Source organism: Sapajus apella, unplaced genomic scaffold, assembly GCF_009761245.1.
Source record: "Sapajus apella isolate SASKATOON/1434 unplaced genomic scaffold, GSC_monkey_1.0 scaffold25, whole genome shotgun sequence".
In the NCBI taxonomy this organism is placed as follows: domain Eukaryota; kingdom Metazoa; phylum Chordata; class Mammalia; order Primates; family Cebidae; genus Sapajus; species Sapajus apella.
The window spans coordinates 23117898-23143969 of NW_022436965.1; the positions used below are offsets into that span (position 1 = coordinate 23117898).

A 26072-nucleotide genomic window follows, 5' to 3' on the forward strand; every position below is an offset into this window, starting at 1 on the left:
CTGGAACTGGATTGTTGATATCCTATCCTCACTTCTCTGTTGAGTTACTGGTCTTTTATCTCTTATTGATGTATAAAAGCTCTTTATATATTAAGAAAACTGACTATTTCTCATTTGCATCACACATTCTTTCCAGTTAACTGTCTTTTTTATTTTTTTATTTTTTTTGAGACAAAGTCTCACTCTGTCACCCACACTGGAGTGCAGTGGCAGGATCTCAGCTCACTGCAACCTCTGCCTCCTGGGTTCAAGCAATTCTCCTACCTCAGCCTCCCGAGTAGCTGGGACTACAGGCACGCACCACCATGCCCAGCTAATTTTTGTATTTTTAGTAGAGACTGGGTTTCACTATGTTGGCCAGGCTGGTCTCGAACTCCTGACCTCATGATCCACCCGCCTCAGCCTCCCAAAGTGCTGGGATTACAAGCGTGAGGCACCACGCCCAGCCAATTGTCTTTTTAAGTAGCGTTTTGCAAAGAAATTTTTTATTGATGCAGTTCAACTGATTAACCTTATGCTTTTTATCATGTTATATTCAGAAACAATTTCCTCACCCAAAGATTTTTTTTTTAACTTCCCTATGTTATCTTCTCAATTTCATGCCTTCCTTAGTCTTTGAAGGCTCGTGCTTCCTTTCTTTTCTTTGCCTTCAACTCCCAAGATCCCAAACACATCAAAGGCGGATCACAAGAGGGCACCAATCCAGTAGCTCCTTGAACCCTGACAAGGCAGGCCAGGCTGACAACCAGGGAGCACAGAGGGCTAATAACGGAAAGGAAATGAGATCTAACAGAGTGGGTTGTAAGGGACTTCCTGTGCATATACAGAGCGTTACAGAAAGACCTGCAGCTGTGTCCCTGTGGAGTTCACCAGGAAAGAGACACAGGATCTGCTTTCAACCCCCCAGCCTACAGCTGCACACACATGCCAAGGGATTAGGCCTGTGGCACAATTGGAAGAGCAGCAAGTCTGGAGTACATCACAGATGAAGGCCATTTGCTAAACTATTTTTCTTTAAAACACAAGGTTTATTTTCCCACCTCATGCAGGGCATCCTGTTAAGAATGTGAAATATTTCTTCCATACCATGAGAAATAGCTGCAATAAGCATATGTGCACACGCACACACACACACACACACACACACACACAATTCACATCCCCCCATACAAAGAACACCATACTAAAGACCAACAGGGGCCAGACATGGTGGCTCATGCCTGTAATCCCAGCACTTTGGGAGGCTGAGGCGGGCATCACTTGAGGCCAGGCAGTCAAGACCAGCCTGGCCAACATGGTGAAACTCAGTCTCTACTAAAAATACAAAAATTAGCGGGGTGTGGTGACACATGCCTGTAAACCCAGCTACTTGGGAGGCTGAGGCAGGAGAATGGCTTGAACCCAGGAGGCGGAGGTTGCAGTGAGTCAGGATCATGCCATTGCACTACAGCCTGGGGGACAGAGCCGAAATTTTTCTCAAAAAAAAGACTAACAAGGAATTTTTGTCCAATGAAGCCTTGTGTAAAATAATAACATATATATATATATAACTGAAGACAGGGTGTGAAACAGCACAATAAATACATGTTTCTAATCCTACCTTGATAACCTCCTTCCATGTCACTGGAAATGGTTCCTACAGATTTCTAGGAAACAGTACACAGAAAGTAACACCAAGTTGCCTGAGGGAAGCTCCTTGTAGTGTGCTGTCTACCCATAATGGAGCGAGAGGCTTGAATCTCTTCCTCTTATTTATGAAAGCAGAACCCTGTAGCCAGACACTGAGGCTCAAAAATCCCTGTGAGCAGAAGTATTTTCATTCACACATTAAAATTACTGTCCAACAAATGGTACTGGGAAAACTGGACATTCATATGCAAAAAAAAAAAAAAAAAAGAAGTTGGACCTTTCCTTACCTTATACATTAAAAAAAAAAAAAACACCTCAAAACATATCAAATACCTAAACTTAAGGGCTAAAACTCTAAGTCTTAGAAGAAAATATAAAAATAAAGCATCATGACTTTGGATTTGGCAATGATTTCTTAGATGTAATACCAAAAGCACAGGCAACAAAAGGAAAAACAAATAAGATGGACTTCATCAAAATGTAAAACTTTTGCTAGACACAGTGGCTCAACCTATGATATAATTCCTGTGCTTTGGGAGGCCAAGGCAGGAGGACTGCTTGAGGTTGAGAGTTCAAGAACAGCCTGGGCAATATTGCAAGACCCCCACAAAAAAGTTTTTAAAAATTAGCTGGTGGTGGCTTATGCCTATAATCCCAGCACTATAACCCCAGGCTGAGGTGGAGGATCGCTTAAGCCTGCAGTGAGCTATGATCACAACACTGCACTCCAGCCCGAGTGACAGAGCAAGACCGCATCTCCTCAAAAAAGAAAAGAAAAAAACCATGATGAGATTCTCTTTCATACCCATTAGTATGGCAATTATTTTTTTAAGAAAGACACAGGGAAGAACAAGTGTTAGCAAGCATGCGAGGAGAAGGAATTCTTGTGCACTGCTGGCAAGAAACATGAATTGGTATAGCCGCTGGAGAAAACAATATAGGAACTCCTCAGAAAACTAAATATAGAATTACCGTATGACCCAGCAATACCACTTGTGGGGATGAGCCCAAAAGAACTGAAAGTAGAAACTCAAGTAGATACAAGCATATCTCACTTTATTGTGCTTTACAGATACTGTGCTTTTTTACAAATTGAAGGCTTGTGGCAACCCTGTGTGAAGCAAGTCTTGTTAATACCATTTTTCCAACAGCATGTGCTCACTTTGGATCTCTGTGTCACATGTTGGTAATTTTCACAATATCTCAAACTTTTTCATTATTATAATATATGTTAAAGTGATCTGTGATCAGTGATCTTTGACATTACTATTATTGTTTTGGGGTACCACCAACCACGCCCATATAAAACAGCAAATTTAATCCATTAATGTGTATGTTCTGACTGTTCCACTGACTGGGCATTCCACCGTTTGTCTCTCGCTCCTTGGGCCTCCCTATTATTTCCTGAAACACAACAATATTGAAGTCAGGCCAATTAATACCCTACAATGGCCTCTAAGTGTTCAAGTAAAAGAGTCGCATGTCTCTAACTTTAAATCAATGGCTAGAAATAACTAAGCTTAGTGAGGAAGGTATGTTGAAAGCCAAGACAGGACAAAAGCTAGGCCTCTTATGCCGAAGAGTCAGCCAAGATGTGACTGTAAAGAACAAGTTCATGAAAGCAATTAAAAGTACCACTCTAGTGAACACATGAATGATAAGAAAGGAAGGGCCGGGCGCGGTGGCTCACGCCTGTAATCCCAGCACTTTGGGAGGCCGAGGCGGGTGGATCACGAGGTCAAGAGATCGAGACCATCCTGGTCAACATGGTGAAACCCCGTCTCTACTAAAAATACAAAAAATCAGCTGGGCATGGTGGCGCATGCCTGTAATCCCAGCTACTCAGGAGGCTGAGGCAGGAGAATTGCCTGAACCCAGGAGGCGGAGGTTGCTGTGAGCCGAGATCGCGCCATTGCACTCTAGCCTGGGCAACAAGAGCGACTCAAAAAAAAAAAAAAAAAAAAAAAAAAAAAAAAAAAAAAAAAAAAAAAGAAAAGAAAAGAAAAGAAAAGAAAGAAAGAAAGGAAAACAGCCTTATTACTGATACGGAGAAAGTTTGGGCAGTCTGCATAGAAAATCAAACCAGCCGTAACATTTCCTTGAACCAAAGCCTAATCCAGAGCAAGGCCATAACTCTCTTCAATCCTACGAAAGCTGAGAGAGGTGAGGAAGCCCCACAAGAAAAGTCTGAGGCTAACAGAGGCTGGATCATAGGCTGACATTAAGAAACCGTATCCCTAACATCTCGTGCCAGATGAAGCAGCAAGTGCTGATGAAGAAGCTGTAGCGAGTTATCCAGAAGATCTAGCTAAAAATATTGAGGAAGGTAGCTACACTACAGATAGTTTCAATGCAGAAGAAATAGCCTTCTATTAAAATAAGATGCCATCTAGGTCTTTCACAGTTAGAGAAGTCAATGCCTGACTTCAAAGCTTCAAAGGACAGGATGGCTCTCTTGTTAGAGGCTAATGCAGCTGGTGACTTTAAATTGAAGCCAATGCTCATTTCCCATTCCAAAAATCCTAGGGCTCTTATATGCTCTATCCATCTACTCCCCCTGTGCTCTGTAAATGAAACAATAAAGCCAGTATGGCAGCACATCTCATTTCAGCATGGTTTACTGAATATTTTAATCCCATTGCTGAGACCTATTGCTCAGACAAAAAGACTTTTCAAAATATTACTGCTCATCAGCAATGCACCTAGTCACCCAAGAGCTCTGATGGAGACGTACAAGGAGATTATTGTTGTTCTCATGCCTGCCTACACAACATCCCTTCTGCAGCCCATGGATCGAAGAGTGATTCTGACTTTCAAATTATTATTTAAGAAATACAATTTGTGGCCGGGCACAGTGGCTCACGCCTGTAATCCCAGCACTTTGGGAGGCCAAGGAGGGCGGATGACAAGGTCAAGAGATCGAGACCATCCTGGTGAACATGGTGAAACCCCGTCTCTACTAAAAATACAAAAATTAGCTGGGCGTGGTGGCGTACACCTGTAATCCCAGCTTCTCAGGAGGCTGAGGCAGGAGAATTGCTTGAACCCGGGAGGCAGAGGTTGCAGTGAGCCAAGATAGTGCCACTGCACTCCAGCCTGGAGCCTGGCAACAGAGTGAGACTCTGTCTCAAAAAAAAAAAGAAAAAAAGTACAATTTGTTAAGGCTATAGCTGCCATAGTGATACTTCTAGTGGATCTGGGCAAAGTAAACTGAAAACCTTCTAGAAAGGATTCACCATTCCAGGTGCCATTAACAACATTTGTGATTCACAGGAGGAGGTGAAAATATCAACATTAACAGGAATTTGGAAGAAGTAGATTCCAAGCCTCATGGATGATGTCGAGGGGTTCAAGACTTCAGTGGAGTAAGTCACCACAGATGTAGTGAAAATGGTAAGAGAACTAGAATTAGAAGTGGAACCTGAAGATGTGACTGAATTGTTGCAATTTCATCATAAAATTTGAATAGAGCCGGGCGCGGTGGCTCAAGCCTGTAATCCCAGCACTTTGGGAGGCCGAGGCGGGTGGATCACGAGGTCAAGAGATCGAGACCATCCTGGTCAACATGGTGAAACCCCGTCTCTACTAAAAATACAAAAAAAATCAGCTGGGCATGGTGGCACGTGCCTGTAATCCCAGCTACTCAGGAGGTTGAGACAGGAGAATTGTATGAACCCAGGAGGCAGACGTTGCGGTGAGCTGAGATCACGCCATTGCACTCCAGCCTGGGTAATAAGAGCGAAACTCCGTCTCAAAAAAAAAAAAAAAAAACAATATAAAAAAAAAAATTGAATAGATAAGGAGTTTCTTCTTTTTTTTGAGACAGAGTTTCGTTCTCATTGCCCAGGTTGGAGGCATGATCTCAGCTCACTGAAACCTCTGCCTCCCAGCTTCAAGCAATTCTCCTGCCTCAGCCTTCCGAGTGGCTGGGATTATAGGCATGCGCTACCATGCCCGGCTAATATTGTATTTTCAGTAGACATGGGGTTTCTCCATGTTGGTCAGGCTGGTCTCAAACTCCCAACCTCAGGTGATCTGCCCGCCTTGGCCTCCCAAAGTGCGGGGATTACAGGTATGATCTATCACGCCTGGCCAAAGAGTTTCTTCTTATGGATGAACAAGTTTCTTCTTATGAAAGTAGTTTCTTGAGATGGAAGCTACGGCTGAAGATGCTGTGAGTATTGTTGAAATGGTTACAAAGGATTTAGAATATTCCATAAACTTAGTTGATAAAGCAGCAGCAGGGTTAAAGAGGATTGACTTGGATTTTTTTTTAATTTTTAATTTTTTTTTTTAATTGCTGGGTTGGATGGTAAAATTGACACCCACTTTGAAAGAAGTTTGACCATGGGCAAAATACCATCAAACAGCATCACACGAAACAGAGAAATCTTTCATGAAAGGAAGAGTCAATCAACGTGGCAAACTCCACTGTTGATGTTAAGAAATTGCAACAGCCACCCTAGCCTTCAGCAACCTCCACCATAATCAGTCAGCAGGCATTAATATTGAGGCAAGACACTCCACCAGCAAAAAGATTACGACTTGCCGAAGGCTCAGATGACCATTAGCAATAAAGCATTTTTAAATTAAGGTCTCTATGATTTTTAGCAATAAAGCATTTTTAAATTAATGTCTCCGCAATTTTTTTAGACATAATGCTACTGCATACTCAACTGACTACAGTATAGTGCAAACATAACTTTTATATGCACTGGGAAATAAAAAAAAAAATTGTGTGACACTTTATTACGATATTCACTTTACTGCCATGGTCCACAACTGAACCCACAGTATTTCCAAGGTATGTGTGTATTTGTACGCTCATAACAGCATTATTCACAATAGTCAAAAGGTGAAAGCAACCCAATGTCCATTGATAAATGGATATATACATACAATGATATGTAGCCTTCAAAAGACAATTCCGACATGCAATACAGTATGATGAGTCTTGAGGAACTACGTTAGGTGAAATCAGCCAATCACAAAAAGGCAAATACTGTGTGATTCCACTTAACTAAAAAGTACCTAGAATAGTCTTAATTCTGAGTCAGAATGTAGAATGGTGGTTGCCAGGGCCTGGGGAGGAGGGGGAGTTAATGTTTAAGAGATACAGAATTTAAGTTAGAGAAGAGAGAAACAGCTTTACAAATAAATGCTGGTGATGGTTGTACAACAATGTGAGTGTGCCACAGAACTGTAAACCTAAAAATAAATGTTATGTTATATATATTTTGCCACAATAATAAACTTATCTATTTATTTAATTATTCCTCTCACTGCCACTAAACTGAATACATCAAGGGTAGGGATCTTATGTTATTAATCTGTGTATGCTTATTCCAGTGCCAAGCCCTCAATAAAAGTACACTGAACCTAAATCACATGTTCAGGTAGAGTCTCTAAAACCAAGATGTCCTCCAGGTTCAAAGTAGTGAAAAGTAGCACCTGAAACCACAACTGGGCAGGCAAGACCTTGCCCTACAGCCATTCTCACAGTTATAGAAATCAATTCACTCTAAACAAATACTTTAAAAAAAAAAAACAATAGCTTGCATTACTAATTGCCAACTTCAAGCCAGCCTCCTAAGAGGTGTTTACTTCCCGGTATATGCTAGGAGCACAGCATATACTCCAATCTCCCAGTTAACTTCCTCTTCCAGGAAGACTTAAAATACTGCTCCCTGAAAGTACCTTTTGCTCCCTGCTCCTCCCTTTCTTCCTTTCCCTATTCCCCATACTACCTAGCCCACCACTCAGTTTTAGGCAGCCCTTCCTTTGTTTCCAGCCACACAACAAATAACTGGTTCATTCTTTCTGCTAAGCAGGTGGTAAGCATTGGGTTTGATCTCACACTTTTTTAGAATCAAAAGAACTGGCCTGAGTTCTGTCACTGTTAATGAAGGCAAAGTCTCATTAAGTGAGTATTTTTCTGTAATTGGGTAATTGGTGGTTACAAATGTGGTTATCCTAGTTAGCCTGCCCGCACCCCACCCCCCGGCTGGCCCCGGCTACCCTCTTCCACGCTCTGTCATCTGAGATCTTGGCTATGATCAGGGGCATGCTCATTTTAGACCTCCTTTACTGTCTCCTCATGGTACCGGCTTTGCTTTGTTTGAAGAGCAACCTATTGAAAGGGAATGGACAGTCTGTCAGTAGTTCTCTTTTTTTTGTGCAGGAAAGATGTTTAAAAAGGCAATATAATACAGGAAGTCTATCCTTGTACATTAAAAAAAAAAGGAATAAATATAATTGAGTTGACAAAGAACAACAAAAGAAGCAATGTCAAAAGATGATGGGAATGACTGTCTTCCTGGTTCAGTGTTCAGTGAACCCCAGATCTTGCTGCCGCACTTGCCATGCTTTGCAGGGGGGGAGGGCCTTTCAGTACCGTCACCCCTGCAACACATTGCACCTGGTAAACTACTCACAGTGCTGCCAACAGCAAGCACCAAGAATTCTGCACACCAGTCTGGCAAGAATATAAAAAACATCTGGCCTTTTAACCAATCAATTCTACTTCTAGGAATTTCTCCTAAGAAAATAATTAAAGAAGAAAAAAAATTAACTTAGGAAAATGTCTGTCATTGAACAAAGTGGATTAACAAACTACATGGTCACCAGTGATGGGACCATGTAGTTTGACCATCATTGGTCATACTACACATATGATGTGATGTGTACAGCTACCAAAGGACATGTATGAAAATAATATTTGGTAATATGGAAGATGTCCAGGATACAGTAAGTTATCAAAAGTGTGTGTGTGTGTGTGTGTGTGTGTGTGTGTGTATGTGTGTGTGTGTGTGTGTGTGTGTGTGTATAAAATAATTTTGGCCAGACATGGTGGCTCATGCCTGTAATCCCAATACTTTGGGAAGGGAGGATCAACTGAGGCCAGGAGTTCAAGACCAATCTGGGTAACATAGTGAGACCTTCATCTCTACAAAAAGTAGAAAAAATAAAAATTAGCCAGGGATGGTGGCTCACCCCTGTAGTCCTGCACACTCAGGAGGCTGAGGCAGAAGGATCACTTAAGTCCAGGAGTTCAGGGCTACAGTGAACTATGATCATGCCGTTGAACTCCAGTCTGAGTGAAAGAGTAAACCTGTGTCTCTAAAAAATTAAAATGAAAAAAAATAAAACTAAAATTTCAATTTTGTCCAAAACCTTTTTGTCCAAAACCTTACTTATATATGTAAGTTCCATACACATATTTTTAAAAGTTTGAAAAGAAATATAACAGTGTCAACTGTTAGTTAATGATTAGGTCTGGGTCATGAAAGTATCAGTCATTTTTTTCTTCTTTATACTATTCTAATTACTTTTTATATACCCAATAATAAAGCTCAAGCATAATGAACCCCACACACAATATACTGATACCTATAAAAATAATTAATAAAATGTGTGTTTCTGAAATGTCATTTTTTAAAAATCTAGTCTCATTTGGCACCCTGGGTGTGACCACCACAAAAGCCAAAAAAGGCACAAACAGGTGGCAGATCTAGGACTCTGATATGTGGAGTCATGTACCTGGATACTAAAAAATAAGGCAGGACCCGGCCGGGCGTGGTGGCTTACCAAAGTGCCTAAAATCCCAGCACTTTGGGAGACCAAGGCGGGCAGATCACCTGAGGTCAAGAGTTCGAGACCAGCCTGACTAACACGGCAAAATCCTGCCTCTACTAAAAATACAAAAATTAGCCAGGCATGGTGGTGGGTGCCTGTAGTCCCAGCTACTTGGGAAGCTGAGGCAGAAGAATCACTTGAACCTGAGAGGCAGAGGTGGCAGTGAGCCAAGATTGTAAAGCAAAACTCCATCTCAAAAGAAAAAGAAAACTAAGGCAGGAACTACTAAAAACTACATGATTTTTTATAAAACACATAAGATGACTGCCATATTTAACAAACACATTATATATAAGTGATATATAATATATGCTTTCTATATAAATTTCAGAGAATGTAATTTTCATCACAGGCCAAATCAGAGTGTAAACTCGAAATCAGGAACCCCTAAATAATCTCCATGAGTCTACTACTAATATTCTGTATTGCTAGGACACCCTGCTGGAGGTTATTTCGGCTCAACTGTACTAAGGTAAAATCAAAACTAATTTCAAGCATGCTTTTTTAGCATCTGGTTCCAATGACAACTCCCTTTATCTCTGAGAAGCCCTTGGTTTCAAAAGAATGTTCCCTTCTTTACAAAATGCCCTACAGGCAGTCCCCAACTTACAAACACACTGCCATCAAAAAGTTCACTCACTGTGCAACACTGGGAACACATTTTCCCACACAAATGGGTGAGGATTAGGTTCCCAGCATTGCTTCTAATGCCAACTTAACCCATGCTGCTGATGAAACACTGAAGATCTGCTTAACAAAATCAGGAAATAATACTGCTGCAAATCTAAAACTGAAGTAAAAAAGAACATCAAAAATGCTGTTGCCTGCAGATCCAGAAAAGCCTATGTTTTTCCTCACGCCATTCACAACAAATGACCAACATGGCTTGTTCTCTAACACACAACCTGCCCACTCTGTGCAGGCTTCCTGACTATGAACCTCTATGCCTTGCTAATTTTCTGTTTGTCTCCAGAGAAGAGCCCTCAAGTGCATAAATCCTTCTCAGGGTGAATCTGCAAAGTAGATCTTTAGCACATCTGGCACCTGGCACTGGAGAAGACAGTGTCCTCTGACTGGACATCACAATAGCTGTCTATCTCTTTTCTCTGGACTCACAGGCTCACCATAACATGTTTCCTATGTTCCCCATCTGGCTGGGGACAAGAACCAGATAGTCAGAATGATCTCTAAGTAGCCAAACGCCTATCACAATCCCTAAATTAAATAAGTTTTTCTTTTTTACACAGGGAAGTCCTATTATTTATTTCTGCACACCAATGTAACAAGCTTCTTTTCCAGATTTCAAAAACCATAAAAAGGGAAATGAAAGGGAAGGTATCTAACATTTGTTGATGGCCTCTCTCTGTGTGTCAGGTACTTTCTTAAATTCTCATTTACAAGAGGAAACTAAGGGTTTAAGTGTCTTGTAAAGGTCCCTTGGTAATGATACAAGACCTGTGAGCTGAAACTAGAACTCATTTGGCTGGCTCTTAAGTCAGTGGAGGCAGGGATGCAGCTAGCTGATGTACTACTCCACCTGATGTACTACCATATGGAAATCAAAAGCTGACATCAGACTCAGCCTGCAGCGGGCCATGTACTGTTTCTTAAGGACACAAAGCAGTGCTTGAAATACTTTCCAAACATCTCTCTCTTAAGTTTTCCCAAGTGTGGGCACTTCAGACAGGCTATGTGAAACACTGCTAACCCTGAGGTTCCAGGAGGACAGGGTTTTTACACCAAAGGGCCTCCCATCATCTCCATTCGCCTCTGCATTGTTCCCACATCAAGAGTGGGCCAGACTATACCTTATGGATGTTTTCTGATCTGGAAGCAGCACTGTCCTGACCCTAGCTGCCTTAGCAAGAGCAACTTTGCTCTTCACTTGTTTAAAATGTAGCCTGAAGGGACATTCCAGGGCAGGGGTAAAGAAATTAGCTTCAGAGAAGTTTATCATCTGAGACTCAGTACTCAGAAAGGGAAAACAGAGATTAAGAGAGACTGTGTATATGAACAAAGAGATTGATGAGACCCAAACCAGATGACTAATGGTTTCAGTCAAGTATTTAGCAAGGATAATTTAGCACCCTTCTACCAAGGGTGAAGAGAGGACTTATGGTTTTTATTTCAATAAGCAAGGACCTTCAAGTAGAAGTCATGAAAGAATAAAAAATGATAAGGGCTTCCATCAGAAACCCTTCTACCTTCCAAGGACTGACAGCTAACTATCAGTTAACTAAACATGATAACATAATTTGCTGAAATTTTAAAAGTGGTATGATGAAATCGGCATGTTTTTTGTTTTGTTTTGTTTTGTTTTAAGATACGGGGTTTCACCATGTTGGCCAGGCTGGTCTCCAACTCCTGACCTCAAGTGATCTGCCCGCTTTGGCCTCCCAAAGTGCTGGGATTACAGGCGTGAGCCACTGCGCCCAGCCAAAATCCACATGTATTTTGCTAAAGGTAGGACTGGCATGGTGAAGAGAAAAATAAGCTTGAATCACACAAGCTGGTGTCTTAATCCAGATGTGCTATCTGACCTTGGACAAGGTTGTTAACCTCTTTTAACCTGAGTTCCTTCATCTATAAAATGGCCAAGTAGGGGATGCCAATCTTAATAGGCATGTAGTAAACAGTCAATAAACCAGAGCTATTTAGTTTTACTGCTTTTAGGATACAAATTATATGACAAGTTGCTGCTAAGGCTGGCATGTATGTGTCCCCCTAAAATTCCTGTGTTGAAACTTAATCCACAAAACAATAGCATTGGCCAGACATGGTGGCTCCCGCCTGTAATCCCAGCACTTTGGAAGGCAGAGGCCAGGTGGATCACAAGGTCAGGAGTTCAAGACCAACCTGGCCAATATAATGAAACCCTGTCTCTACTAAAAATACAAAAATTAGCTGGGCATGGTGGCATGCGCCTATAGTCCCAGCTACTCGGGAGGCTGAGGCAGGAGAAGTGCTTGAACCCAGCAGGCAGAGGTTGCAGTGAGCCGAGACTGTACCACTGCACTCCAGCCTGGGAGACAAAGCAAGGCTCCATCTCAAAAAAAAAAAAAGAAAAAAAAAAAAATAGCATTAAGAGGTAGAGCCGGCCGGGCGCGGTGGCTCACACCTATAATCCCAGTACTTTGGGAGGCCGAGGCGGGTGGATCACGAGGTCAAGAGATCAAGACCATCCTGGTCAACATGGTGAAACCCCGTCTCTACTAAAAATACAAAAATTAGCTGGGCATGGTGGCGCAGCCTGTAATCCCAGCTACTCAGGAGGCTGAGGCAGAAGAATTGCTTGAACCCAGGAGGTGGAGGTTGCAGTGAGCTGAGATCAGGCCATTGCACTTCAGCCTGGGTAACAAGAGCAAAACTCCGTCTCAAAAAAAAAAAAAAAAAAAAAAAAAGAATAGAGAATAGGCTGAGCGCAGTGGCACATGCCTATAATCCCAGCACTTTGGAAGGCCAACGCGGGCAGATCACCTGAAGTCAGGAGTTTGAGACCAGCCCAGCCAACACGGTGAAACCCCATCTCTACTAAAAATACAAAAATTAGCCAGGCATGATGGCACACGCCTATAATCCCAGCTAGTCAGGAGTCTGAAGCAGGAGAATTGCTTGAACCCAGGAGGCGGAGGTTGCTGTGAGTCAAGATCATACCATTGCACTCCTGCCTGAGCAACAAGAGGGAAACTCTGTCTCAAAAAAAAAAAAAAAAACAGGAAATAGTTTCGAGATAAGGTTAAGAATTCATTCTGGGGCTGGGTGCAGTGGCTCACACCTGTAATCCCAGAACTTTGTGAGGCTGAAGCAGACGGATCACTTGAGATCAGGAGTTCCAGACTGGCCTGCCCAACATGGCAAAACCCCATCTCTACTAAAAATACAAAAAAACTAGCCAGGTATGGTGGTGTGTACCTGTAGTCCCAGCTACTTGGGAGGCTGAGGTGGGAGAATCACCTGAGCTTCAGAGGTTGAAGCTGCAGTGAGCTGCGATTACACCACTGCATTCCCGCAGTGCAGACTCTGTCTCAGAAAAAAAAAAAAAATTTCATTCCTCGCAGACATCACACACAACTGCAGGGAGATGGATTATACTCCTAGGTCATAGTCCCCTCTGCTTTGGTCAACAGTGGAAAAGCAACTGGAAAAGCAAGGAAGGCTTTAACAGGAAGGAAGAGGGCAGCTCCAAAGGTGTGGTGTGTGGCCTTCAAGTTAAGGTTGTTTAGGGCTGGGACAAAGGTGGATACAAAGAACTAAGAAGGTGATCCTGAAAGGCAGCAGGCAGGTGTGATCAACACAGCCTGAAAACAAGCTGCGGAACACAAGCTGAGCATCTCAAATCTGCCCCACAGTGTAACTGCGTGCATGGAGTTAAGGCAAGGATAGGGGACTGATCAACATCCAGAGGTCTGAACTGTAGCAAACAAAATATGATGGTGGCTTCTGCCTCCTTCAAAGCTGTGAGTCCTGACACAAACAGCAATCCAAAGAAGAGTAAGGACTGGTCACCCACAAGGAGACTAGCGGGGAGGGTACTGCAGTGGAACAGGAGGCCTGCTGTGATGGGCAAGGCAGGGTGGACAAAGTGGGCAGGGGAGGGCCAGAGAAGGCAAGAGCTTCTTCCCCAGAGTTGAGTTTGGGAAGGGATTTTCACTTCCAACCCACTGATCTTTTTTTGAGACAGGGATCACTAATGACTTACTTCAGCCTCGACCTGGGCTCAAGTGATCCTCTCCTACCTCAGCTTCCCCTTACTCCTCCCTGCTCAGTAGCTGGGACCACAGGTGTGCACCACCACACCCTGCTAATTTTTTGTGGGCTTTTTTTTTTGCAAAGACAAGAGTTTTACCATGTTGCCTAGGATCTTCTTGAGCTCCTGGGCTCAAGTATCCACCCTCCTTGGCCTCCCAAAATGCTGGGATGACAGATGTGAGCCACAGTGCTCAGCCCCACTGATCTTTCTGACAGGGTGCTATTTAGGTCTGAAATGCAGGGGAAGGTTCAGGGATCTGGGCCCAGAGGGCAGAATGTCACTTCACTGAGAGCTGGAATACATATAACAAGGAAAGTTCAGTTAAGAGGTTCAGTTAAGGTTAACCAACTCAGACACCAGCAGACAACCGGCAGCGAGTCTCCCAACATAGGAAGGAGACAACAGCTCTGGACTGGGGTGGGGTGGGGCGTGGGTAAGGGGGGAAAGAGGCCTCCTCTAGACATCCAGAAACTTCAGTTGTAACAAATGGTGTCAACCTCCATTCCCAGGCCAGCAGCCGCCTCCACAGGGGAAAATGAGATGATGCACCCACTCAGAACACCTGCCCCAAGGAGTTCAAAGTACACTTGGAAAACATGGCCTTTTTATGCAGATTTAATTACAGGCCTCCACTCCCTGTGTCATAAACATTGCAACACAACATGAACTGTCTTATCTTTAACATTCTTCAAAACACACGGTTATTAAACATGTAGCAATCCCAGCAGAGGATTTTTCCAGCAGATGTCAATCTAGAGAATTTGATTCCTGGTTTACGCAGCCCTTTCAACACTCATGTAGCTAACAATACAGTTTCTGAAGGCCTCAGAATGATAAATACATAAAACGGGACCTGCTCCCACATCAATTGTGGCTGCTTTGAACACAGCTGGAATGCCTGGCTTCCATGTCACCCTTGCCCCATCAGCATTCCATCTTCGTTCTTGCAATGCCCCTGGGCCAGGTCACTGCAAACATCTCAGAGACTGGAAAAGGGAAGTTCCTATGGCACGGTGTCCAGAAGTTGCTGAAACTCTCCCTCCTCCAATGGGGCCTCTCCTGGGCTAAGGGATGAGTACCAGGCAGGGAGTAAACACAGGACCTACAGAAAGGGATATGAAGTGGGCACTGCTGGCTCAGCAGACTGCGTGACATGTCCAGACACTTCTGCTTCATGACCCAGCACAACCTTCCTGGACTTGGCCATTCTCTCCAGGGACAAGTTCCCAGGCCTATCAGAGCAGCTGGCTGCTTGTTTGATCACCTGTCAGCAAACCCAGCTAATGTAAGCAAGGCTGCCAAGGGGGTAGACTGGGAACCACAGCCACTCTGCCGGATACCCAGGGCAGTATTGACAGACCCACCTACACACATGGGAGGCAGGGGGCATAGAGGAAGAGCTTGGCAGGCCCACATGCAAATCCTTGGTTCCATATCTTACTGGCTGAGCAACTTCAGGCAGGTTATTTAACTTCTCTGAGCCTCCACTCTCTCCCCTATAACAGAGGTCTCATACCTCACACCTCAGGATAAAAGTGCATGAACTATCAATCTTTAAGGTGCATCTTGCACAGTGGCTATAAACTCAATACATGCTGGGGGTGGGGGGTCTTCAAATATCCACCATATTCACACAACTGATATACCCTGAACCCATGAGTTTTTGTAATGGTCTAAAAGGAAAAAAACAAAACAAACAAACAAAAAAACCTTTCTCCAATCCTACTATCATGCTTATTCCCTCTTTCTCAGAGTCGTAATTTTATATCATGATCCACAAAACTCCTTCTGTACCAATTCTCTCAATCCCTCCAGCAGATACAGAGAAATCTCTCCCAGTAGTCAGATCAGGGCTGGTGGGGTCATTTAACCTTGTATGGGGTGCAGTAAACACTGACAGCTTAAAACAAACATTGAAAGGGGTAAAAGGGAGAAAGTAAGGCCAACAGGAGTAGGGTAGAATGACAGATGTCAGCCAGAGCTGCAGGGGAAGGACATGTGGTATACAGTGGTAACAGAACATCATTCGAATTCTTCACTTGGCACACAGGGCTGTCAAGCTGGCCTCAAACCGCTGTTCCTGCCTCTCGCTCCTGCTACATACCGAGTGTGAGCACATATTGCTGCTCCAAGCCCTCCGATTCTGTCTGGAAATGCCATCCTGCACATGCCCGCACCAACTTTGCAATCTGGCTAACTCTTGCTCATCCCTCCAACTCCAGCTCAGTCATTACCTCCTGTCATTTGCCTCTTCCAACTCGCCACCCCAAGCAATTGTGGCTCCCTCCATGGGTGTTCCCAAAGTACTCTGCACTCCATATCATGCCACTTATGCAACTGTACTGTCTGGGTTATGTCAGTTATCTGTCTACTGCCTGACTCACCTTTGCAACAGCAGGTACTAGAGATACAACAGACACTCGATGTTTGCTGAATAAATTAATGTATCAGATGGTACTCAGTACCATAAGTCACTTACTATTTCACTGGACCCTGATCAGCTTAGCTGAAAGCATGATTCAGAGAGAAAAGGGTTCAAGTACTGGATGTGCCACTGACTACTTGCACATGCTTGGGGAAGGCACTTCCTCTCTTAGTTTTGTCGTGTTCATACATGACAAAGGAGGGGTGAATAATACCATCTACTCCATTAGACTGTGGCTGACTCAAGATCACTTGAGAAGGCAGCTGTGAAGATTCTGGTAACTGTGCATCCTCTCCGAGTCCAAATACTCTCCCAAGCCCCTGAAAACATTCACTCTGCAGAGAATGAAGGCAAGGCACATGTATGCCTGCCTTCTGAGTCTCATCTGTGTCAACATGTTTGTAAAAGAAAAAAAAAAAAAAAAAAATCCTAGGATGGCCATATTTAACACCTATCCTTAATTCTCAGGCTCTGAATACTTGTCCCAGTTGACATTTGTGGCTGCCAAGAGTGACATTTGACTCTGGAAGTGTGTTTCAATAAACTTATCTATTAAAGCTTTCCAAGACTGATGTAGGAAAGTTAACAATTAAATCATCTCCCGGAAAACTAAACATAAGCAGCTTAACATAATCAGGTGTCACAACTCCTACTTCACTTACTGAAATCATCCAAAATCTCTTTTCCTAATAGATAACCCTCTGGCCAATTGCAAGATAAAAACACACAGGAATGTCAACTAAAAATTTTAGACTAAGAACCAAGAGTAGTGTGGTTAAAAAGAGGGAGGAAGATTTTTTTTTTTTTTTTTTTTTTTTTTTTTTTTTTTGAGACAGAGTCTCATTCTGTCGCCAGGCACCAAGCTGGAGTGCAGTGGCATGATCTCGGCTCACTGTAAGGGAGGAAGATTTTTTTTAAAGCTAAATGCCTCTGAAGCTCATAAAAAGTTACTTACTTGTTGGGGGAGGGAGAGGCAGCAGAATTTTAATGAGAAACAAAACTCACCTAACTAACACCTAAAATGCCAGGAACTGGGGATACAACAGGCACTTAATGTTTGCTGAATAAACTAATGTATCAGATGGTACTTGGTACCATAATTTGGCTACTGCTTCAAGGAGCCCCAGTCAGCTTACTAAATATCAGAATTCAAAGAGAAGATTCAAGTACTGGCTATGCCATTGATTAGCTGTGTGAGCTTGGGAAGACACTTTCATTTCTGGCCTTTAGTTTTATCATCTAAGTACAGACATATGTATCTTATAATGAGATAAATATGTTTTTTATATATACAGATATAGAAAAGGTAAAACCTACACTGGAAGATACACATCACTTTATTACGGGGAGTTCTTTAGGGTTTATAAATATTTTCTCATACCTATTTTCACATTTTATTCTCACAACACTCAAATGCTATAGACAGGACATATTCCCAACCACTGGACAGGGATGATCAAAAACCACAGGTTAGTCAATTTGCACCAGGGCATAAAAAGGCCAAACAGAGAACAGATTCAGTGTATTTTGACTTCTCTACTCTGCAACTTTTCCCAAGGTTTTCACATTGGCCAGGACAAGCAAACAGGGTTCCAGTTCTCCACGGGGCCAGGCTGGCTCTCATCCCCACCCCACATCCACCTGCCCTTCTCAAATATTCACGTTCCCCATCACAGGTAGCCCCAGCTTCTACACACCAGTCAGACACAGTGACTTCCAGCAGCTCATGCACAGCAAGATTCAAGCAGCACATATTCTACTGTTCTGCATAGATTTAGACACTAACAAAAACCCCAGAATGTCCAACTCAGCTGGCTGAGATGTTATGCAGGTCTCAGTCAGCCGGGACAAAAGGAGCTTGCAAGAAAAAAACAAAAAGAAAAAGAAAAAACTGGGAAGTGACCGAATATACATGTAAAAACAGTTTTACTTCCTACCACGATGGATTCTGTGCCCATTGAAATGTGTTTAAAAAACTGTGTGAGCTGTTCTGAAACAAGATGTAAGGAAGTAGAATCTGTTGCTATATATAGGCACCTTATTTGGGGACATCTTTGCTGCAAAATAAATGCAGATTCAGACAAGAACTAGGAATAGGTGTTTACGGAATGAATCAAGAAAGTCTAACACATTATAACTCCCCTTCACATACTAAGAGCTACCTGGACCCTGTCAATCACAATCTATGTCATCCTAGAGGTAAAGGAAAGTCTTCTTCGTTTACTTTATAAGCATCCATCTCTCCAGGGTAGGACAGTTTAAAACGAAGGTGGGTGGGAGAAACACAGGCTGGCTAACCATCTGCACTCCTTATGACTTAAGGCTGAAAATGTAGCAATGGTAATTTTCCCCCAAGTGAGCTATTTTATAGACTCTGTACCGCTTTTCAGTGTCATGTGTACAAAGTATCTAGAAAATTATTAACTGCACCTTCATATGGGAATTTATTTAATTATTCAAACCCAGTTAAATTCTTCTCAGTTATGTTTTCCTACAGTAGGGTTCTGTATGAGTTGGGGATTGGTAGGAAAAACAGAAGCATAAAGGAAAGAGTTCAAGGACCAGAATAAAGGATGGAAGGTAGTATTTATGGACTAGAAAAGATATGGTGAAGTAAGATAGGAGCTAAGTGGAGAGAGTGGGGGAGCTGCTTCAGAGGGAAGGACTGAATGAAATCAGAATGAACATAGGAAAGTCAAATACAGATTTTTTCTAATCTAAAGAGATCCAAAAGAAAAAAAAAAAGGAAGCCGAGTTAGCAATGTGCAGTCCAACTCTAGAAGATAGGGTTGGGGGTGCTACGGAAGTGGGACCCAGTTCCCTACTACCCTGGTCAGCCTGGCAATTGGCGCCTTATGCTATGTATTCGTTCTCTGCTGTATGTGAGCAATCAGGTTCTACGGCGAAACAAGGGAAATCGGTTTACTTCCCAATAGGACACCTAAGAATCATCTGAATGAGGTTAACTAATATCCAAGGAGCTGACACCGTTTGTTCTCCATTTCCCTCCATGCTGTGGCAACACCAAACACCACACACATGTCCAGCAGCAGGAGGTAACACACAAGCAGGAGTGGTTTCCGAGGCCCAGGCAGTCTTTTCGTGTGGGATCACGCAGACATTCTCAGCCTGCCACTGTGCTCTGAGGTGCCTGTTGAAGCCACTCCAGAGTCCACTGCTCCAATGCTTCCTATGCTTTCAGGAAGTCTCAACAGGCATTTTGTCTCACAATCTGAACCCCAAAATGAGGAGACAGGAATGGCACCTTAGCTTTCTCAGACGTCCCAAAGAGCATGGAATTCTGACTCCACAGATCTAGCTGGAAGAGCTGGTGAACATTCAGCATCCAAGAATCTAAAACTGTTAAGAAAGAAACCTTAGGGCCGGGTGCGGCGGCTCACGCCTGTAATCCCAGCACTTTGGGAGGCCGAGGCGGGTGGATCACGAGGTCAAGAGATCGAGACCATCCTGGTCAACATGGTGAAACCCCGTCTCTACTAAAAATACAAAAAATTAGCTGGGCATGGTGGCGCGTGCCTGTAATCCCAGCTACTCAGGAGGCTGAGGCAGGAGAATTGCCTGAACCCAGGAGGCGGAGGCTGCGGTGAGCCGAGATCGCGCCATTGCACTCCAGCCTGGGTAACGAGAGCGAAACTCCGTCTCAAAAAAAAAAAAAAAGAAAAAAAAGAAACCTTAAAAGATGAGGTCTTTATATTCCAGTAACAAAATGCAACTGCTCCTATGAGTCAACATTCCAAAAGCCCTTGAGTGTCTATCCACAGCCTTATACTGAGGGCAAGTTACGAGTTCTTGGGAAATAACTCACTTGTCTCCAGTAGTGAAATAGTCAAGAAGGAAATAGAACTATAGTGCAGAGATAAGAATGAAAAAGATGCAGGATAGCAATAGTACCTAAACCTGGTAATACTAGGGGCCAAAACAAATACTTTTCATTATTTTCATGGGTCATAAAGCATCAAAGGACGGAAGGAGTAAAGAGGAGGAACACTCTATGAAATACATTCTGGCTTAAGATGACATTCAGTGAGGGAAGCACTGAGGTCAAGCAGAAGAACTTAACTCTGAGGTTTAAAATTCCTTTCTGGATAAAGGATCCTTTCTCCAAACACCTGGTTGGAGAGAAGGTGGGTGAGAGAGAACCTACTAGATTTAGCAGAAAGACATAATACTTGGCCTACTTTTTAAAAAATAAATATTTGGCATATTTAACATTTTTTGGGCATTTTTTTAAATGAAAACCAAAAAAAATCAAATATGCTGACATGTGAAGGGTAGGAAATGCAGTAGGGTAATATATTTCTCCTTTCACTTTGCAAATAAAGGTGGGCATTAAAATCATGGACATAATCTGTTCTTCCCAGCACCCAAATTTCCCCCACCTCTGATTAGATTTGTAAGAAGCCTCACCAGTAGGTTCAGCTCTTTCTGGGGCCTCTCTGCACTAGCCCTAAAGCCTAACAACAGCCCAGCGTTAAAACCTGTTCTCTATGACACATGTGATTCTGCAAAACTCCACTGGAAGGCAGTCCCTTGTAACTCACACAGAGGTAGAATCAGGCCTTGATATTCACATGACAAGTAACCCAAGGGGCAACTTAGAAGAAACCAGAGCCAGGGCACCAAGAGAGGGATAAACTTGGGAACAATAACCTTTAAGGGAAGACCACTCTTTGATACTTGAGAGATGTCTGACTATCCATTAATCATAATATCCAAGTAATTCCCATAGAGCTGTGGCAACACTTCCAATGCCATCTATTTCCCAGTGCCGTTTGTTCACATACCCACCCATTCTTTCTCTTTTCTACACACGTAACAAGCCACCTCCTGTCTCAACTCCAGGAGAAATTACGTATATAAAGAAAGGATGGATGAAATGCTAAGAGGCAGGTAAAGGGATGTGTTCTATGGGACTAAATATACGGGTCCCCTGCTCTGGAAGCCTTTTAAAAACCGTAAGCACTAATTTACATTCCTACCAACAATGTAAAAGCATTCCTATTTCTCCACAGCATCGCCAGCATTTACTGTTTCCTGACTTTTTAATAATTGCCATTCTGACTGGCATGAGATGGTATCTCACTGTGGTTTTGATTTGCATTTCTCTAATGACCAGTGATGTTGAGCTTTTTTTCATACGTTGGTCACATAAATGTCTTCTTTCAAGAAGTGCCTGTTCATATCCTTTGTCCACTTTTTGATGTTTTTTTTTTTTTTCTTGTAAATTTGTTTAAGTTCCTTTGTAAATTGTGGATATTAGACCTTTGTCAAGTGGGTAAACTGCAAAAATTTTCTCCCATTCTGTAGGTTGCCTGTTCATGCTGATGATAGTTTCTTTTGCCGTGCAGAAGCTCTTTAGTTTAATTAGATCCCATTTGTCAGTTTTGCCTTTTGTTGCAATTAGTTCAGCCATTGTAGAAGACAGTATGGTGATTCCTCAAGGATCTAGAACCAGAAATACCATTTAACCCAGCAATTCCACTATTGTGTATATACCCAAAAGAATATAAATCATTCTACTATAAAGCACACATACGTTTATTGTAGCACTATTTACAATAGCAGAGACATGTAACTAACCCAAATGCCCATCAATGATAGGCTAGGTAAAGAAAATGTGGGCCGGGCGCGGTGGCTCAAGCCTGTAATCCCAGCACTTTGGGAGGCCGAGGCGGGTGGATCACGAGGTCAAGAGATCGAGACCATCCTGGTCAACATGGTGAAACCCTGTCTCTACTAAAAATACAAAAAATTAGCTGGGCATGGTGGCGCGTGCCTATAATTCCAGCTACTCAGGAGGCTGAGGCAGGAGAATTGCCTGAACCCAGGAGGTGGAGGTTGCAGTGAGCCGAGATCGCGCCATTGCACTCCAGCGTGGGTAACATGAGTGAAACTCCGTCTCAAAAAAAAAAAAAAAAAGAAAATGTGGTACATACACACCATGGAATACTATGCAGCCATAAAAAGGAATGAGATCATGTCCTTTGCAGGGACAGCTGGAAACCATCATCCTCAGCAAACTAACTCAGGAACAGAAAATCAAATACCACATGTTCTCACTTATAAGTGCAGGTTGACAACAAGAACACATGGATGTAGAGAGGGGAACAACACACACCAGGGCCTGTTGGAGGTGAGGATGAGGGGAGGGAACTTAGAGGACGGGTCAGCAGGTGCAGCAAACCACGATGGTACACATATACCTATGTAACAAACCTGCAAGTTCTGCACATGTATCCTGTTTTGTTTCTTTTAAGAAAAAAAAAACCACAAGCGGCATCAAGCCTAGAGCCCTGAGAGGGTCACCTTTTAATAAATATTGCAGACGTAGGGGAGCGGCACGCACAGAAGTAGCCAACGGTAGCTTTACCAGCTTGACTTTGATTCTCATCAGGCAATAAGAAGGTCTTTCAGAATGTCAAATTAGCCAGACTATCTACACCAGGTACTCAGGTTGGCCTGAGGTCACTCCTATGAACCACATCCAGATCCAGGAAAAAAGATATGGGCACAAAATGAGAGCTTCCAAATAAATGTTCAAAAGAAACTAAGACAAAGGCAAGAAGCTGAGAATCTGTGTTTGTGGGCGAAGCCAGGAAATAAGGAAAAACCACAGAGAGAAAAACCATCATGACAATGTGTCTTTCACAACTGTCTTTCTCACTACTGCTGCCCCTGGGGGCACATGATCTCAGAGACACCCAGGTGCACTGGGCCAGCTCCAAGATGAGACAGAGATGGGGGGGGGGGGGGGGCGCCGAATCTCCAGTCTGCCTTCCCAAGATTCACCTTGTATGACTGGAGGGGACTTCATAGGCTGATTAGGCTGGGTGCAATGGCTCACACCTATAATCCCAGCAGTTTGGGAGGGCAAAGTGAGAGGATCACTTGAGCCTGGGAGTCCAGGCAACAGAGCAAGACCCATTATCTACAAAAAAATTTAAAAATTAGTAAAATGTGGTGGCATGCACACCTGTAGTTCCAGCTACTTGGGTTGAGACGGGAGGATAGTTTCAGCCCAGGAGTTCAAGGCTGCAGAGAACTGTGATCACGCCACTGTACTCCAGCCTGAGCAATAGAGCAAGACCTTGTCTCTAAGAAAAATTTTAAAATCAAAAATATATATATTTTTTAAATCAACATAGGCTGTTTTAATTCAGTCTCCTTAACTTAGATCTAAGGAAGGTGTCTTCTCTGGGACACATAGCAATCTCAGGTTCTTCTCACTATTTCATACCATTTTCTGAGTCACTCTAGTCCAAACTCTTTCTTACCTGTTAATCCAGTCACTCTCCGAATAACAGCTGTTATTAACTACACCCAATTTATGGAGAAGATGATTTGCCTTTAGCTACTCAGCAAAACCTGTTTAAGAACTGGGTGAAAAAATGTGGAGTCAGGCACCACACCAAGAACAGAAAGGAAAACTACCTTGAGCAAGAAAACCCTTTGCTACTCACTCCAAGAGACAGATTTTTCCTGTCTAAAACGAGCTTTTCCATTTTCACAGGTTTTCCAGATTCCCTCACTACAATCACTCTCCAAAATTGGTTCCTAACTCCCAACACAAAAAGTTTACAGCCAAAAATGGAAAAAGGAACTCTGTTTTAAGCACAAATTTCATGTTTCTCTATGCAGGCTGGAAGTTGGCATTGTGTAAAACTATAATTAGTGCCCTAGCTCTGGCTTTCTCAGGAGAAAAAGCCTTGGCCTTCCTCATCTCGCTTCACCTCTGGCCCACTGCCCTGCCACCATTCCTCTCGATCTTGGAGGCCAGAATGCCCTAGACCAGGCTCACTACAGGACGATTTCATTAACTGCAGCCCCACAGAGAAATCTGCTTTGGTCCTGAGTCCACTCCTTCCCAGATCAGAGCCCAGGGATGTGCCATGCACTACACAGAGACAATGTTTTGCCTCTCATTTAGGTTCTCAGAGCAGAGGCTCTCCATCACCTGACCACTTCCATCTGGTTCGTTGGTGAACACCTGAGATCCACAAAACCAAAACTCCCCCTTTATCCTTATGCTCGGCCCTTCCCCCACTCCCGGTAAACTGTACCAAGTAAAACTAAATCAATACTGACATTCCAATTATTAGATCAGCCTAATCCTTTTGTTAAGTGCACTTTTAAGAAATCTCTGCTCTTCCCTAATATCCTTTTTTTTTTTTTTTTTTTAAAGAAATGGGGTTTCACTTTGTTGCCCAAGCTGATCTCAAACTCCTGGCCTCAAGTAACCCTCTCACCTCACCCTCCCAAATTGAGATTACAGGCCTGAGCCACCACACAGCTCCATCATTCTTACCTTTCATAATCACAGTAAAATTTGCCTTTTCTCACATCTGGCTCATTTTGTACCAAATCCAACTAGGGTGTCCCATCTGAGTGCTTTCCTGTGACCCACCATATTTTCTGAAATGTGGTGAGCTTATTTCCATGGGTAGAAAGTTAGTGCTTTCTACCCACAGATGACACAGATGACAACCTAAGAATAAAGACGTGAATGGTAGATAGCAACAAAAACTGACACAGATAACAGGTCATCATCCATTTCTACTCCGAACTCCTCATCTATGAGTGTAAAGCTCAGGGGATTTTTTGGTGTTTTTTGGTTGGTTTCAGAGTCTCACTTTGTTACCCAGGCTAGAATGCAGTGGCATGATCTCAGGGCAGTGCAACCTTCGCCTCAGTGGGTTCAAGTGGCTCTCCTGCCTCAGCCTCCTGAGTAGCTGGGATTACAGACACATGCCAACACACCCAGCTAATTTTTGTATTTTTAGTAGAGATGGAGTTTCACCATATTGGCCAGGCTGGTCTCAAACTCCTGGCCTCAAGCAGTCCTACTGCCCTGACCTCCCAAAGTGCTTGGATTACAGGCACAAGTCACCATGTCCGGCAAAAGCTCAATGTTTCTTCAAGAAGTTTAACCTCCACCAATACTTTCTAAGAGTCCAGGCTGCTTGTACAAACCAACAAACTGAGCATCTGAGAAAAATGAGCAAGTCATAAAATAAACCACAACTACATGACAACCTTTAACTTCACTCATAATTAAAGCCAATAAACAATAATTCACCCAATTCTTTCAACTCAGATTAGCAGTTAAAATGTTCATGTGATCATTATGTTAACACTAAATGTCAATTTAACCAAAACTTGATATAATTACATCAGAAGATGAAGAAAAATGTAGAGAAGGAGGTGTCAGTTAAAACCTAATCTTCAGGCCGGGCGCGGTGGCTCAAGCCTGTAATCCCAGCACTTTGGGAGGCCGAGGCGGGTGGATCACGAGGTCAAGAGATCGAGACCATCCTGGTCAACATGGTGAAACCCCGTCTCTACTAAAACTACAAAAAATTAGCTGGGCATGGTGGCGCGTGCCTGTAGTCCCAGCTACTCAGGAGGCTGAGGCAGGAAAATTGCTTGAACCCAGGAGGCGGAGGTTGCGGTGAGCCGAGATTGCGCCATTGCACTCCAGCCTGGGTAACGAGCGAAACTCCGTCTCCAAAAAAAAAAAACCTAATCTTCAGGGGCTCACACCTGTAATCCCAGCACTTTGGGAAGCCAAGGTGGGCCGATCACTTGAGGTTAGGCGTTCAAGACCAGCCTGGC

The 26072-nt window shown here is 43.2% G+C and overlaps 1 protein-coding gene and 1 long non-coding RNA gene across 2 annotated transcripts in view; both read right to left on the reverse strand.

Moving 5' to 3' along the window:
- The window catches only part of UCK2 (uridine-cytidine kinase 2), a 92633-nt gene that overhangs the window by 41281 nt on the left and 25280 nt on the right, over positions 1-26072 (reverse strand). The window lies entirely within an intron of this gene.
- Positions 18197-21493, reverse strand: LOC116560224. Its single transcript, XR_004272859.1, has 2 exons — positions 20132-21493; positions 18197-19815 (listed from the first exon to the last, which is right to left on the reverse strand). It is a non-coding gene; the product is annotated as an uncharacterized LOC116560224 (long non-coding RNA).